This window comes from Hakea prostrata, chromosome 1, assembly GCF_041222555.1.
Source record: "Hakea prostrata isolate BN-2017 chromosome 1, UWA_Hpros_2, whole genome shotgun sequence".
Lineage (NCBI taxonomy): Eukaryota > Viridiplantae > Streptophyta > Magnoliopsida > Proteales > Proteaceae > Hakea > Hakea prostrata.
Genome location: NC_142600.1, coordinates 78,876,295 through 78,893,945, shown reverse-complemented (window position 1 = coordinate 78,893,945; position 17,651 = coordinate 78,876,295). Strand labels below are relative to the sequence as shown.

Sequence of the window (17,651 nt, the reverse complement as noted above, 5' to 3'; positions counted from 1 at the left end):
ACCACCTTCATTATTGCAAACATTCACCATAAATGTTATGATAGAATAGTTGCAAATAAGGTTTTTAGAGTCCTCTTATCTCAACACGCAATTTCCTTACGATTTGTGCTTCTACACCGTAAAGATTCATCAAATCTCTAAGCTCTTCTCCTCTCCCCAGCTCTCAGCCTCCAAGCAGCAAAAACGATTCGTTTATGAGGTTAAAAAGCAATAAAATAGGGCTTCTTGACTTAGAATCCTGAAACTGCCCTTTTTTGGGCAAGGGGCGGTCAGTCAAACTGCTCACCCGCCCCAATCAACTAGCCCTATATCCTTCACATGCGAAAGCCATTTTCGATGGGCTTCGGAGGGTATGTTCCTCTAAACATGCTTGAATCAATGATATATTTTACCTTGGCACTGGAGTCCTCTAACATTGGTTTTCATGCATGTCAAAATATCATTTTTATGCCATCCGAACTGATTTTCTCTATTCTCTTGAAGTCAAATAGGGTGGTCGGGTCTTCTTCAGGTTCATCCAAGTCCTTAGCTTCGATTTTTGAACTCCCAGACTTAACTCAAATGGTCCAAAGTTGTTTTTTTTACTAACATTATGAATTCGCGGACTTGAAACAATGGGTTATTAGGTTAGGATTTTAGGGGATTTTACAGTTTAGGCTTAAGGGGAGGGGTGGTGGAGTTTCTGGGGAAGTGTTGGAAGAAGATAGATGAAGGAAGTCACCCACCTAGGGGTTGGCTAAACAACGAGTGAGAGGCATTATGGTCATTACATTGGTGATGGGTATTAAGTTAAGTGTCAAATGATCAAAATCTAATAATAGGTAACTTAATATTTTACAAAAAGCCAAATGTGGGCACTTTGAAAGATTTTCCATTTTTTTTTTACCAAGTGGATACTAGTCATTATGACTGGAGATTGTGGAGGGGGGGGGGGGGGGGGGGGAGGAATGTGGATGGAACGAAGAATTGAACCACAGACCCCCTAGGACTTAGGCCTCTAACAAACAGTTGTCTCCCAAAGCACACTTACGCGCGTGCCATGAAAAAAACTTTAATTTCTTTTTAAGGATTTGCTCTACCATGATCTTATTTCTTAACGTGTAAAATAAAAATTAGTCACTCACTTTTTTCAGTGCTACTTTTATTTTCTCAAGCACTTCTCCTTACATGTTGCCTAAAATGGCTGACACATGCATTATTTTTATCCAAGGGTTTCTGTAAATCAAGTTGCCTAAAATGTGAATCCAAATCCCTAGTAAAAAAAAAAAAAAAAAATGGAAAAACAAAATAAATAAATAAGAAGAAAAAAAGTGAGAAGTTGTTGGAGAGGGCATGGTCCGGTCAACAGCGAGCCAATGAGAAGGGGCGGTAGTTGTTATAAACATTAGGTTTGAACCCTTGAACCCAAGTAAACCATACGAACCAATACATCTGGTTCAGTCCTCGTTCATGGGGTTCATAAGACACTTCTCAGCAAAATGCTTGCCGAGAAGAGCGCCTCATGGTGACGTCCAACAGTCATAATGAACTTCTCAGATGACTTTTCAATAAGCACTCGACAAACTACATCTTCGATAAAAGTAGCGTCGCCAGAGGATTTTGCACCTCTCTCTCTCTCTCCAAACGTCAATCAATGCATTAATTTCAACATTAAATGCACTAAGATTCATTAAATGTTCAACGTCAGTCAGGAAGCTTCTCATTGCCTAAAACTTCCTTGAGTATTGCACCACCGCCGGGTTGCTCACCCGGCTAAACCCACTTCCTTGAGTATTGCACCATACCCGTCTCTCCATTGTTCACTAATCATTAGCTAGAGCGATACAAAACGTGGATTTGCTATCACATCTATGTCAGCGTGAATCTGATCACCTTATTCGGGTGAGATTATGTACAATTGCTTTTAGGCTTCTTCAAGAAGTTTGGGCGCTTAACTTGTTGATCAAGCTACACATCCAATGCCATCGTCACCCTCCTCTTGGGATCAAGAGATCCAAGGGCTACGATGCATCTTCACCACCTCAAAGGTATGAATGTAATATATATATATATACAAACACTCTATACGAATGAAAGTAAGTCCAAGAACATCAACGCTGGCTATTACTCTCCTGCAACTACCCAAACATACATTTTCTCTTCGTCTTCTAAGAACATTTACTCTCCACGAGAATTTGTGTTCATCAAAATCTGACTTAATCATTAAAGATAGCTTCACATCCCCAAAGACGATCACACTCACTTTCTTTGTTTCTTGGGAACCAAGTTTGGTCTTATAACAAACCATTGTTATTGGTAAAAGGGCCCATCTCATTTTAGGCTTGGTTGCTATAGCAAGTTACAGCAACCCATCTTACATTGAAACACTTGAACGTGAGAGCAAAGAAGCGGGTGTCTGCGGCATGCAGGGTGATGCTGAGAAGGCACCGACTCTTTAGGCTTACTTTTAGATGCACAGAGTTGGCAATTAAAGTTAACTCTTACAATGACAGACCTGAATGAATAATTCAATCTGGACAATCGGCAAATGATACAAACAAATTTAATTGTGTAGAGATGTACCTTCTTTAGTCATATAACTTTATTGAATTGGTGCCTCTCAGACTTGGAATAGCCCCTCCCCTGCTACATAACCATGAAACATGATATACATAACTATGGGGCTTTCTTGTATCCTTAGAGAAACAATCTGCCATTAACTCTCCAGCAGTCAACGGTGAAACCCAATGTTTTAAAACCCTTTAGGTAAACAGCAGCATAATACAGATGAAAGTGCCACCGTCCCCTCTAAATCCATTACGAAAATCACCATAGATCATGCATGCCCTTGAGAATTATAGTGTGCCTCCAAGACATTGGATACCCAATACAGAATGACAAACACTCCTGTCTGCTACGAATTTTGGAACATAGTCATGGATAGGAGCCTGCGGAACCAGAGATGACCTTGGTTTACTGTTCAGTTTCCATCCACATCGACGTTCAATAACGCTGCAAAAACTACTTGTTGATTTGTAGATCTTGAATTCTAATATCATTAACAATCTCACTTGTTAATTTATTCACCTAATAAAAAGAAAAGTCACGATCGAGGGAATAAAGTAGTTCGTATTAATAATGGGGTTAAGGGTACAAGGCTGGGTAACCGTAACTCAAAACTTTGGATTCGTACCTGCAAGGGCTCCAGGCTCCAGGCTCCAGGCTCCAGGCTCCAGCCAAAACCAAAAGAAATTTAAAAGATAAAATAACAGTTCACCCTTTGGATGAGAACTGAAAGGCACATTAAACTTGATAAAAGATACTCTTTTTCCTAAAATATAATCAGGAAAAATAAGATCCGTAAAAATGTCTCTCTTGCTCTCTCTCGTTCGTTAGTTCCGTCCTGCGCCTTCCGATTATCTGTGCGCCGTCACCAAAGTCTCGATAAATCTCAAGCCATCAAACCTAGGCGTGAATTTTCCCTTCCCTGGAGACTTACTCGAATCAGTCGCTCGGACATTTTTGGAGAAAGATCCCTGCATAGTAAAAAACAACGTCAGAGACGAATAGATCCAAAGACTAAACTTTGGAAGAAACTACCACGAGATCTGCGAGAAAAGAAACACAGATAAACGAATTTCAAAAGCTTCGATTCAAACAATAACGCATTTAGCATCTCCTAAATCTACTGGCGTATGACTACGGATTCAGAAGCAATGGAACCGAATGGGAGAATCCTTCTTTACATTAGGGAAAACGGATAGAGAAATTAAACGAGTACCTCATCAGCGCAATAGGGAGAATCTGCAACGACGCCAGGAGAAGAGAACGCGACGGTCGACACAGCAATGACCGACGCAACCAGAGTTCCAGCTCCCTTCATGTCAGCCCGAAACCGGAGATCAGAACCTTGAAAAGTTGCCGATAAATATACGAGAACGAGATCCGACGAGAAACCGCCGGATCTCGGCTGCCGTTACAAACCGAAACAGAAGATTCTGACTAGGTTATTGGCTTTTTTTCACGTTCTGACCTCCCCACCCCTGACGGTTCCTTCCAAAACCTTATATAGCCGCGTTTCTTATCACCGACTTTTCTCCCCGTCCTGTTTTAATAGAATCTAATTTTGCTGTTAGTTCCGGGTTTTTATTTTTTTATTAACTTATTGTCAGGCCACTCATGGTAACTTGGGGCCACGGGCTCACGGCAAGGGACAGAGCAAAAGGTGTGATTGAGGATTTTTATTTGCGGCAGCAGCTGCCGACTGTCCTAATGTAGCCGCATAAGCAACATTCAATCTAACGGTTAAGAATCATAGGTAAATTTTTAACTTTTACATTTAAGGATTAAAATTTTATTAATTTACAACTTTACACCCCTCATTTGCCCGACTCGATTTTATCTTTCTTCTTCTTCTTTTGCAGTTTCCGTTGCTGGGCTCATGCCCACCTACACTTCACCTTCCATTCTTTACAAGAAATAAACCTCCTAGTTCTAAACCTCCTATTTCTATTTTTGATAAAAAAATGAAGAATCCATTGATGGGTAAACAATTCCAGATTGATTGGAAAAAGAAGTCTGATCTGACTAAAGAAAAAATTAAAATTTTCATAACTCATTTGTTTTCCTTTCAGAATGACTAGTTTCTTCTTTTCTTCTGAGTTTTTCTGCACTTCGTTCTTAATGAAATTATTCTTTGCCGGCCGTGATAAGGCTGCCGGCAGAAGCAGAAGAGGGAGACAGTTTCAGATCCTTCTTCCCAACGCTATATGTTCGACTAGTTCTCCATCTCCTCTGCTCAAACTCCTTTCTCTAATGAAACCCAAACCTAATAGAATTTTTAGGAGTGAAGAGAAGACCTTGAGTCTCTGCAATAGAGATCGAAATGTAGGGTTCAATCACTGAAAATGACGAAGTCAAAGCAGAGGAATCCAGAAAAACAATTTGGTAATTTCTATTGAGCACGAGAGTGGACGCAGACGCATGAGTCACTGGTAAATGAAGCTTGACGTTGGTGACAGTTCCAGAACAGCTTAGAACACAGAGACTCACATAGTGACGGCGCGCGCTCTGGGAAACCATCTTCACAACGTCGCTGCCGGCGGATATTTCAAGAACGACGGCTCTCATGGCACCGTTGCCGTCTTTGTTAACCACGATTGGTGGTTTGGGCTTGTTCTTTGACCCCGGTGGTTTGCCTCTAGGCTTCCGAACCATATTTCTGGTTGATCCACCAGCAATTTACCGAACGAAAAAGAGGGCAAAGACGAAGAAGAAAGAAATCGAGTCGAACAAACGAGGGTGCAAATTTGTAAATTAATAAAGTTTAGCCCTTAAAATGTAAAAGTTAAAAATTAACCTATGATTCTTAACCGTTAGATTGCATCTTGGTTATGTGGTTTCATCAGGACCCTTGGCAGTTGCCAGTTGCTGCTGCCGCAAATAAAAATCCGTGATTGGAATGAAAGTTTGAACGCATTACAGATTTTTATTAGCGGCAGCCGCTGCTGCCAGCAGCGGACGCCCCAGATTTTCTGACATGAATCGAACGGTTGTAATTAAAAATATAGGGTTTAGTTGCAAATATAACTTCTTCTTTTTTCAGTAACATTTCTTTAATTTTTTGAATTTACAAACGAAACCCATATTCCTCTTTCATCCACACCAAACTGTACAGTTTCCTGAACTCTCTCACAGTGTGTACGCTTTCCCTGCAAATAACCCCAACAACGCCACTGCCACCACCACCGCCACCGCCGGCGCGTGCGCTTGGATTCCCAGCATCATCATCTAATCGTCCATTCCTTGAAGTACTCTCACTCAATCGCTGCTTCCTTCCATCCCCGTGAGTATGGAGATCACTGATCACAGATTTCAGTGCTCGACTGGGTGAGCTCTGGTTCACGATCATTATCTCCCCGATCTATGTTGGGCTCAAAGTGGCTCCGCCCTGGAAAATCTCTTCCACTTGAGGGTAGAGCGTGTGTTCCTTCACCCCTAAATTGCTGTTCACTAGCGTCCTAAAAGCAGGGAAATCACAGAGAGGAAAGTGAATGTGAACGTTGATCCTTCCAGGTCTGAGAATGGCAGGTTCGATGTGATCTTTACTAGTCATGGTGAACACCATCACTCGCTCTTCTCCACAAGAGGAGAATATCCCATCCATGAAATTCAGAACACCGAATAAACTAACCGCAACTAATTTCTCGCTCAGGAACCTATCAAAATCCTTGATGACTATAACAGATCTGCTTGTAGTTTGTAAGAGAAGCATCTTCAGATTCAAATCGTCGGATGCTCTGAGAGATCGATGTCGTACACGTCGTAACAGAGGAATTTATCCATGGCGGCCACGAAGGTTGATTTTCCCCGACGGCCCGTAGAGCGGGTAGCTCCTCTTCCAGACGCGGCCGAGCCGATGGTAATACTGTTTGGATTTGAGAAACGACTCGAGATCAGACTTTATTCTATTCTTGAGATTAGAATAAAGTCTGATCTCAAGAATACTGTTTGAGCCGATGAATACTCTTTGGTCGGCACCGAGTTGTAAGACGATGATGTCGTTCGTTTTCCTTCCGGCAAAGAGGTTCGCGAAATCCGAGTATTCGATGGAAGGCAAAGAGTAATAAGGGTTTCTTTTTGTAAATTTAAAAAATTAAAAAACTTTTCGTGTAAAAAAGAAAAAGTTATATTTACAACTAAACTTATACTTTTAGTTACAACCGTCCGATACACGTGGCATAATCTAGGGCGTCCGTTGCTGGCAGCAGCGGCTGCCGCTAATAAAAATCCACGCATTACCCCTTTGGATTTTATACCACTATAAAGAGGCCGTCACCTATTGTGTTAGGCACTTCTTGTTTTTTGGCCAAAATAATAAAGCAGCGAATGTATTAAATGAAAGAGTTTAGGTCAAAAGACCTATACAAACGAAAGAAATCCATAATAAACAAAGGTGGTATACCCCCACTAAGATCTGTCTAGAGATAATTTGCAAGCACACTTAGCAAGGAAATCAGCAAAACCATTGCTAATTCTAGGAATATAACTAAAAGAAACCCTAGGAAAGAAAGAACAACGCTTCAAAATATCTACTACTAAACTGAGACACATCAAATCTAAAGATGAAGGAAGACCCTGGAGAGCACTAACAACGGTTAAACAGTCTGAATGGATATGCAAATCAATCACTCTTAAAAAGGAACCCAGAATAATGCCATCTCTAATTGCTTTAAGTTCAACTAAAGTTGCTGAAGCACTATGACCACATTTGCTTTGAGCCACTACAAAACCACCATTATAGTCCCACATGATGCACCCTCTACCTCCTTTATGTGAAGAACTATCCCATGATCCATCAACGAAAATTTGAAAGAGAGCAAAGCAAGTTCTTCAGAAACGAGATGACTAGGCCTTGGATGAGTATCCACATGAGCCCTTTGAAGATCCATAATGTGAGATTGTATATCTACACATAGATAAGAGAAAGTAGTCATTGTATGAATTATGGAGGCATCAATTCCTCCTAAAAAGTGTAGTATTCCTAGTATTCCATATACACCAAGCTAAGGCACTCCACATTTGATTCATTAGGGTTAAATTGTCACAACCATTGAATTTTATTTTGATAAAATCCATCCAATCAAATAAATTTGTCCCTAAAAAATCAGATGTATTAATACGGAGGGGAGATAGTCTCCAACACTCTTTTGCATGATGACAAAAAAAACAAGGCATGACATACATTCTCCGAACCATAACCACAAATTAGACACAGAAGGGTGAGTGAAACATTTCTCAAGAAGAGAGAGCTACCAATTGCCATAGCCTCATATGAGGATCGCTACAAAAATTGTTTAATCTTTGGAACAATAGGAATCTGCCAAATAATTTTCCAATATATGGAAGAGGAAGAAGAAGAAGCAACATTACCTTAATCATCAGCCATAGCTAAGCATTGATAATAAGCAGACTTCACAGTGAACTTACCATCCTTTATTTTGTCCTTTATCAAAGAGTCAAGAGTATTAGGAGACAATAAAGGGATTGTTAAAATAGCTTGAACCTCACATAGAGAAAATAGAGACTGAAGTAAAGGTAATTTCCAATGGCAAGTGTCTCAATCAATAAGCACTAGCACCCATATTGGACTATGTCCTCAAAGGGGCACTACTAATGCTATGGAAAGGCAAAGAGGGAAACCATGGGTCCTTAAAAATATACACATTAGCACTATTTTCCACTTGCCTAATAATGCCATGTTTGAGAATATCCCTCACAGACAGAATACTTCTCCAACCCCATGAACAATTATTTGGGACACGACATTCAAAAAATGGAATGTCTTTAATATATTTTGCATGCATCACCTGAGCCCATAATGAGTTTGGGTTGGTTAAAAGTCTCCAATTCTGTTTGGTAAGGAGAGCTTTGTTGAAACAATGTACATCTCTAAACCCCAAGCCTCCATCTCTTTTACTCTTGCACAAGGTTTCCCATTTTATCCAATGAATACCCCTTCCTTGATCATTTTTCCACAGAAATTGTCGGATCCTTTGATTCATTTGTTTACAAATTTCATTGGGTATAAGAAAACACGACATAACATAGACTGGAGGAGCAAATGTTACTGCTTTGATTAAATTCTCCTTCCCTGCATGAGAAATCAATTTCCCCTTCCACCCAGATAATTTAGAATCTAGACACTTCAAAATAAAAGAGAAAGTATGCACTTTAGATTTTCCAATAGATGAAGGAAGACCCAGATATGTTCCATAAGAATTGACCTCTTTAATATCAATGGCAGAGACTATATCAGTCCGGAGGTCATGAGGGGTTCTGGTGCTAAACAAAACAGCAGACTTTTCAAGATTGATGTGAAGGCCAGAGACTTGTTCATAATCTTGCAACAAAACATTTATCGGTGATGCATTAGAAATAGATGCAGGGGAAAAGATCATGCTATCATCAGCAAAAAAGAGATGATTAATTTCTGGAGCAAACAGATAGCCTAAAACCCGATAGTCTAGGGATACCAAGATTGGAACAGAGCCTTTGTGAAAAGTCTCTTGGTAGAGGATAAAAATGTAAGGGCTTAAAGGACAACCTTGTCTAATCCCTCTTTGTGGCACAATAGGTTAGACACTTCCACAGACATCTGACATGTGCCTAGTTCCAAAGTTTGCCCATCGATGAGAGAGCTTTCGACTGTCCAACCACAAAGACCTTTGTTATCATTTTATAGATCTCAGTATTAATCAGATTAGCCTTTACTTTCTCTGATCCTCCTTTCGTTTTTGCCTTGCAATTTCTTTATGAAATACCTAGGTTAGTCACAATTGTAGCATGCTCTCTTCTTCTTTTTGAAGCTAACATTTTTGTTGGATTTCAAAGACTTATTAGATTTATTTTTCTAGTCAGTCTCTACCAAGTATGCCTTGGACTTATTGGAATTAACAGGTTGATTCCTAAGTCGATTCATCTCTTTTATTTTGATCCAAACCACAACATTGTCAAAGGCCCAGTGTTTCCTCTTATGTTTCATTGAGACCTTTAAGGCACTCCAAGAGGAAGGAAGCTTGTGTATCAAAGCACTGGTCACAAAGGCATCTGGAATAACGATATTCTCTTTTGCCAAATTCCCTACCAATACTTGATACTTGCCTACTTGGTCAAAAATGCTAATCTCGTCCACCATTGTAAACTCCATAAAATTTTCAACCACAAACCTCAAGTTACCGACATCCTCAATAGTATACTTCTTGACTAATGCCTCCCAGATTTCATAAGCAAATTCATAAGAGCTATACACATTGTATAACTCATTTGACAATACATTTATAATGCGATTCTTACATTTGAAATTTGCAGTGAACCGTTCGATCCTTTTTATGATTGAGTGTAGGAATTATTAGGTTGGGGTTTATTCATAACAAAAGCTATCTTAGCTTCCATAAGAGCAAAATACAACATTTGCTTCCAATGTTTGAAGTTCTTATCTTTGAACTTCTCGATTTTGTCAAAATCTGACTTTCCTATTGTTGGTTGGCGAAGCTTGCAGAGATGGAATAAGAGTGTTATTCTCAATAACTTTCTCAAGTGCACGTGTTTGCAGAGTTCTTCATGTTGGTCTCTTTTCCAATGGTTGTGTTGATTACCTTGGTGGTGTTGTTAGTAACCATAATAGAACAATTCTAAATACCTTAAACTTGTTGAGAACTTGTAGAAGAATTTACATGAACACTTGAAAGGTTGTAGTAATCACGATATTTCGTCAGAACTGAAACGTATCAAAGGTACTTTCTTTAAGGTATCTCCCACTAATTTGTGCAATACGGATATCAAATGTGTCTTCACCCCAAGATCAGTCAACTTATTCCTTTAAGGTTGCACCCTAAAAAGGTTACTTAAGGTATAATTAGGTTATGTTCACTACTTCATAGAATAATAACAGAGAGAGAGAGAGAGAGAGAGAGAGAGAGAGAGAGAGAGAGAGAGAGAGAGAGAGAGAGGAGGAGGAGGAGGAGGAGGAAATTCAATGTAAACAAGAATGTACCTATTTAGTTGACCTTCTCAAGAGAAAGTGCCTGTCTAATGGCATCTCCACAATTTCAGCCACTAGTGGCTTAGATTAGGGCCCATAACAAAAATGGGTCTTTTGGATAAAGTCCCAAGTCCCAAGTCATATCATATAGAATTATTAATTGTTTTAATATCTAGCTATATAATCATGGTAAGATTCACTCCAAGGTTTAGGCTTAGTTTGTGTCGCACGATGGTTTGATTATATATAAATGAGATAATCAATTCTTTTCTGTCTGATGTGGGACTAAAGTTTCCGTTATAGAAATCATAAGATAAAAGACATCATTAAAATATATATATATTTAAATAAAAAAATTAAATACATAAAGTTTTAAGCATATTTCCAATACTTACTTCTAGGTGACAACTGCCTATCATTGTTCGTGTGTTAATTTTTTGATGGATGTTTTATGGTCTAATGAATCTATACCTTTATACCAGAAAAAAAAAAAAAAAAAAAAAAAAAAAAAGGTGAATCTGTTCCTTTGATAAAATGGAAACGGGCCAGAAAAAGGTATGCATAAATTATACAATTTTTTTGGGGCAAGTGCCAGAAGCCGTTCACTCATTACATCTAAGGGTGTAAGTGTCACAGTGTAAATAGGTTTAGTATTTTTTTTGGTTAAAGTAAATAAGTTTAGTCACTAACCCAAAAAAAAAAAGAAAAAAAAAAAAGTAAGCTTAGCGATTCTTTTGGTTAAAAATAATTTAATACACATGCTAAAATACCATTATTTGTACGTTGATCTCTACACTTCTATAGTAATATGATAGATTTATTCCAAATTAAAATGTTTTTCTTGACTTACATGTATGCAATGATGAAAATTGAAAGGGAATTTTCATTTGTGGCTTTTTTCAAATATCCATGTGAAACAGTGTATTTGGTTGATCCAATACCAATTCGTTAAATTATGAATTTGGTTCGGAATGAGATTGTATTTGTCTAACTAAGATCTGGTTGGGGCTGGGGAAATTTAAACACAATATTTAACGAGGTGGGAAAAAGTACAGATGATCAAAATTTTCTTGAACTTGTCATTGTTATGTTAAAAAGAAATATGACGAATCCCCCGCGCCGCGTATATTAATTATATAAAAAGCTTTTGAGGATGTAGAGGCAGGGCCCTCTGGATGAACCTCATTTCTAAAAAAAAAAACCAAATCCACAGACCTATGAAATTATTATCAAGTAATCTACCAAAAAAAAAAAAAAAAAAAAACTCTCTAATCCAATTCGATTTACCATCAAGTCCAATTCCAATATTTCTTGTTGATTCTAATTTTCGAGAAAATGTTGATTTTTGTAAAAAAATTTATGTATTCATAATCAAATGCCAAGTCACCTTCTACAACCTTGTAGACATGATCGGATGCAGGACCGGAGGGGGCCATGGCCCCCTGGATTTTTTGAAATTGTAAGTATCCTTATTTTTCTCCTTATTTTTCTATCTTTAAATGTGAAATACTACTATTTGGCCCCCCTCTAAAAATTAAAAATAAAAATTTAAGATAAAAATGATGGGTACAAATGTCATTCATAATCTTTATCTAATGATTATCATTAAATCCGTAATTTTAAGGAATAAAATGTTAAATTCTAACTTAAAAACTAACTCACGATCCATGAATTTCTCCTTATATATTCTCTCATATTTTCATTTCTATATTTTCTCCTATTTTCATTTCTATTTATTCTCTCATGAATCTCCTCTTTTATTCCTATTTTTTCTCTTTTTTTTTCTCACACGTCTCACAAAATATTGAAATAGTTAGCAAACTTTGAAATTTTCCTAAATCTTCTCCACATCAAGTATTCACTCTCTCTTTCTCAAATTATTCATTTCTTTCTCACACTCATGAATTTTTTATTAATTTATCTCATTTTTAATGGAGACTCTACATTAAAATATAATAATATAATCTAAAATGGGACCTACAGTGGGTCCTAGATTGGCCCACATACATTCGGCTCCCCAATGTCAATCTTGGCTCCGCGCCCTGGATGCATGGTTTATAAAACTTTGGTCAGATTTGTTAAAATCAGTAAGTTAGATCAATGTCAATTTTGATCGATGCTGAGATATGTCTGACACCAACCATTATTTACAGGTACAGAAAAACTCTAAGATCACTCATACCAACTTTGTTTTTTTTTCCCCTTTTCTTTGGGTAAGAGACTCGAACTAATCAATTAATGTCTTCCGCCCCAAACAAACCCCGTGTTGGAATGTTCATTAATTTCTTTTATGAAAAATATATGTTTGCTAATTTTTATTCTTTTGAACAAGCAAGTGTTTGATAATTCAAGTTTAGTAATTGCAAGGTGGCACAAGCCAACACCGAATAGGAGTGAGTGGGTTTTCTGCATTATAAATAAAGGACGAGATATGAGTGGCTAAAGGCAGTGGTGTTTGTTGTGCTCTAACCTGCTTTTCCCACGTGGGGGGGGGGGGAACGGGGGAGAAAAGACCACACCCCCCCCCCCCCCCCGCCCCATTTGTAGGGTTTATAATTTGTTTTTCCTTGAACAAAATGTAGTGAGCAGAAAGTAACTGCAATTGATATACTTGGAAAGATCAAGATTTTTGAAAGTATATCATGATTTACCATACGATACTAGCCGATAGGATAGATCCATATTTGACTCAACCGAAAGACGAAAATAAACATGACGATTACGTGTGTCCAAATTGAATTAAAAAAGGGGCTAAATTGCATACAATGATAACGATAAATGACTTCGATATAGGGGACGATGCAAGTCTCTTATTTTGTTAAAAAGACATAGGCAAAACCTGACCGATACGAAAATTACTCTGATAAGAGACTCGAACTAACAATTAATGCTTTAAACACACCCCTCGGAATGTTCATTAACTTATTGATGACGGTTTATTAGACCTTTTGTCATCCCCAACTCATCTTTGATCCCTGAAGACGTGCGGACTTGTCAATAAATTTATAACCCAACGTTCTTGTATGATTGAACTGGTCACAAGCCAAAACGTTTTGTAGAAGACAAGACTCAATCCAAGGAACCGGATAATTAAACAAATTACCTAAATGTACAAAATAAACCAAGGATCTTGTGCAAATAAGTTGAAAGACAATCATAAAGCAAATAAATAACAAACTACCACAAGAATGAAAGAGAAATGCAAACAATACACAAGAATTTTACGTGGTTCACTAACCCGAAATAATCGAGATTAACTACATCCACATAGAGGGATTTCACTATTTTAATCTTCAAAATAGTACAAGATTTGAGTGTGATACAATGTTACATCAACCAGTCACACCACCTCTCAAACCTCCTTGAAAATACCCTTCCACCTCAAGTTCTTGAAAAAAAACCCTTTAATCCAAGATTCAATAGAGTTGTAATGGAAAAGAATACAAGAAAGAAGAAACCATTTTCTTGTAAAACCACAAGAAGAAGAAGAAGCTAAAAGTTCAATCCCGTTTTTGCACAAAACCTACTTTAAAACTTCCTAGAAACTCTCTTTTTCTCACCTCATTTACCTCTCCCAATGCCTTTTTAATGATACCAAATACCTAACAATGTTTAACACTAAGTGGGACCCACCAAATTCAAATTTTGAACTCAAAAGTGATAAAGTGATTTTTATCACAACCCCAACAATCTCCACCTTGATGGAAATCACTTGTTTGTCACATCATGCTTCTTGAAACCAAGAGAAGATATACATCAATTCAACTTCTCTCCTTGGACAACCTTGGTAAGCATATCCACCATATTCACATTGGTTCCAACTTTTAACAATTGGATCATTCCATCTTCAATGAGTTCTTGAATGTAATGATATTGTACTAATATACGCTTTGTCCTCTTGTGATGTATCGAGTTCTTGGTCAAGAAAATTGCACTCATATTATCACAAAACAAATGCATACCTTTTGACTAAATGTCAATCTCACCCATCAAACATTGAAGCCACACCGCTTATTTACAAGCTTTAGTTGTTGCCATGCATTCCGCTTCGGTAGTTGATAATGTCACCGTCGCTTAAAGCTTAGACATCCCAACTTATTGGACCATTGCCATACTTGAAAACATATCCCATTGTAGATCACCCCTTATCACGATCATCACAATAACTAGCATCCACATAGCCTTGAATTTGTTCTCCACCTTTGCTAAATGTGATAGAGTTGTCACTTGTGCCTCTCAAATATCAAAGCACCCATTTTGCCGCCTCCCAATGCTTATTTCCGGGATTTGCAATAAACCTACTCAACACACCAGCCGCATGAGCAATATCCGGCCCAGTGCACACCATTAGAAACATCGAGCTTCCAACTAGACTTGCATAAGGGCATCTTGACATCTTGTTCTTTTCATCTTCTGTATTTGGGCTATCATTGGAAGATAATTTGAAATGTGGTCCCAGTGGAGTTGAAACCGCCTTTTCTTTACACTTGCCAAACTTCTCAAGAATTTTCTTCACAAAAGACTTTTGTGAAAGTGATAAAGTCTCATTCATTCTATCTCTTTGAATTTCAACTCCAAGAATTTGTTTGGCTTGATCAAGATCTTTCATTTCAAACCTCTTGCTCAACATCTTTTGAACTCTTCAATTTTAGCTTTATCATTGGACACCAAAAGCATGTCATCCACATATAAAACTAAAATCACATATGAACCATTATCAAAGAACTTAATGTATAAACAATGATCATATTCACTTCTTTTGTAACCAAGACTTAAAATAAATGAGTCAAAAATTTTGTACCATTGTCTTGAAACTTGTTTAAGTCCACATAAGGACTTTCTCAACTTGCACACGAGCTTTTCTTTGCCTTTTTCAATAAATCCTTCTGGTGGCCTCGTGTACACATCTTTTAGAAGATCACCATGTAAAAAAACTGTTTTTACATACATTTGTTCAAGCTCCAAGTCATGCATAGCAACAAGTCCAAGCACCAACCTAATAGTCACCAACTTCACAATCGAGGAAAAAACTTCAAAGATATCTATGCCTTCCTTTTGTGCAAAGCCTTGGACAACAAGCCTTGCCCTATACCTTTCCACCTTGCCATCCACCCCTTTCTTGAATTTGTACACCCATTTACAACCAATGACTTTTCTTCCCTTTGGCAATTCCACCAAATCTCATGTCTTATTCTTTTGAAGTGCTTGAAACTTTTCATTCATTGCTCCTTCCAATGCTTTGCATCATCCCCATTGATGGCTTCAAGAAATATACTTGGTTATTCATCTAAAGCCACCAAAGCTCTAAGAGTATTTGGATCAACACAATCGTTGTACCTTTCCGACAAACGAGTTTGTCTTGTAGGCCTTCCTCCCAAAGGTACCACAATTTATTCTTCAATGCCACCGGTGTTTCTTCTTGAATTTTTCCTTGTACATCTTGATTATCAAGATTTATAACATCTTCATCATGAGCATCCTCATTTGAATAACTTATATGTTACATGTGAAATTCATGGGTATCCTCAACAGTTGATTTTTGTTCATCACATTTCTTTTCCACCCCCTTAATCAACATAGAGGATTCATCAAAATGTACATCACGACTTATAATAATCTTATAGGTACTTGGATCCCATAACCGATACCCCTTCACATTCTTACCATATGCTACAAAAATGCACTTTTTAGATTTTCGATAAAGTTTGCTCATTTGACAATTTGGAATCAAAGCATATGCATCACATTCAAAAATTTTCAAATCCGAATAATCACAAGGAGTTCCATGCCATACCTCATTTGGAGTCTTTCCACTCAAAGTCATTGAAGGAGACCTATTCACAAGATAGCATGCCGTTAAGACCGTTTCGGCCCACAATTCTTTCTCCAAGTTTGCATTGCTAAGCATAGCCCAAACCCTCTCCATCAATGTTCTATTCATGCGCTCCGCCACTCCATTTTGTTGTGGAGTATGTACAACCGTATGATGCCATACAATTCCTACCTCCTTGCAAAAACTACCAAATTCTTTCTTTGCATATTCCATTCCATTATCCGTTCTTAAAACTTTGATGCTCTTACCGATTATTTTCTCCACCTCAACCTTGAATTTCTTAAATGTCATTAACACATCACTTTTTGACTTGAGAATTGTCACTCATACTTTCCTTGAAAAATCATCAATGAAAATAACAAAGTATTAAGCACCACCATAAGATATATACGGTGATGGACCCCAAACATCTGAGTGAATATAATCAACAATCCCCTTACTTATGTGCATACCCGCTTTAAAAGCCATTCTATGATGCTTTCCATAGACACAATGTTCACAAAATTCATTCTCTAAAAAATTCAAATTTTGGATAAGTTTCTTTTCCATCAAAATTTTTATACATTTTTCACTCATGTGCCAAAGTCTTCGATGCCACAACCTAAGAGGAACATCTCCTTTGTCAACCGCCACATTTGCAACATCATCAGTACTGGAACTACCCAACAACTTGTATAAGAGACCAACCCGGATTCCCTTCATGATAACAAGAGCACCTCTTGAAACTTTGAGGACTCCATCTCCTCCGGAAAATTTACAACCTTCCTTCTCCAAAGTAGATAAAGAAATCAAACCTTTTGTTATATCCGAAACATATCTAACATTTTCAAGTGTGCGAATAATATCATTAAACATCTTCAAGTGTACCGATCCAATGCCAAGTGTTCTACTAGATGAATTATTCCCCATCTTCACCAATCCTCCTTCACATGGCTCATATATGCTAAACCAAGATTTATGTGGGCACATATGATGTGTAACACCGGTGTCAAGAACCCAATTTTTGATGAAATCAACCCACTATCAACACTTCATCTTCGATAACACTAGATGTGGTAGCTACAACTTCATTTGCCTCCTTAGAATGTTCACCAATAGTCTCTTTACCTTTCTCATTTTCTGAATTAGAACATTTTTTCTTTCTTTTGGGACAATTCTTTTTAAGATGTCCACTCTCTCTACAAAACCAACAATTATACTTGCCATCATGCCCTTTGGATTTAGAACGATGTCTCGACTTGCTTCTTGAAGAACCCTTTGAAGAATCATGACGTTCCTTGCTTCTACCCCTGTTAT

The 17,651-nt window shown here is 37.8% G+C and overlaps 1 pseudogene; it reads right to left on the bottom strand.

Annotated features, from left to right (window-relative positions):
• Window positions 1-5,608: 5,608 nt before the first annotated feature.
• On the bottom strand, window positions 5,609-16,646 carry LOC149030297 (AAA-ATPase At2g46620 pseudogene; annotated as a pseudogene).
• Window positions 16,647-17,651: the final 1,005 nt, after the last annotated feature.